General features: G+C 23.0%; 1 protein-coding gene across 10 annotated transcripts in view; it reads right to left on the bottom strand.

Annotated features, from left to right (window-relative positions):
• LOC108745965 (titin) overlaps nucleotides 1–703 on the bottom strand; it is an 86358-nt gene that overhangs the window by 56732 nt on the left and 28923 nt on the right. The window lies entirely within an intron of this gene.

The raw sequence follows: 703 nt of genomic DNA on the forward strand, positions 1-703 counted from the left end.
TTGTTTCTTAAAATTCCGGGGAAAAATTTTATATATATGGACATATTTTATATATAATTGTATATAATTGTATATAAAATATGTCAAATTTTAACATAATTATATATAATTTTGTATATTTTTATAATTATACATGAAACATTTTTTTCCGGGATGTTAAACACGTGTTGTGTATTTTATCTCTCGTACGCGACATATGAGAGAGAGTTCAAATAACAAAACATTTTTTATTATACATCTTCCTTCCTCCAACGGTAGATATTTTTTACATATAATTTTATTTTTTACATATGATTCTTTTTTATTACAAAAATATTGAATGTAACAATTTAGATAATTAATTTACTTATAGCGCGAGATTTATAAAAATATGTTTCATTAATAATTATATAAATTTTACATATGTTTTACATCATATTGAATTGGAATCTACAATCGCTTCAAAGATTTTTCTATTGAGGGTCACGTTAAAATCATTTACGTTAAAATCATTGACGATAGAGATTAATAATTGAGACATATTAATAATTGAGGCGATGATTGTCGAAACGGCAACAAACGAGACTTGGACATATTTAGAACATTTGGTTTTATTGCGACTTTCATTGTACAATAATAAATAATTGATTAGTAGGACGTTGGACGATATTTTTATGTGTCATTGTAAATTCTTTAATAAATGAATATGTATATATATATATAT

Source organism: Trachymyrmex septentrionalis, unplaced genomic scaffold (assembly GCF_001594115.1).
Source record: "Trachymyrmex septentrionalis isolate Tsep2-gDNA-1 unplaced genomic scaffold, Tsep1.0 scaffold107, whole genome shotgun sequence".
In the NCBI taxonomy this organism is placed as follows: Eukaryota; Metazoa; Arthropoda; class Insecta; order Hymenoptera; family Formicidae; genus Trachymyrmex; species Trachymyrmex septentrionalis.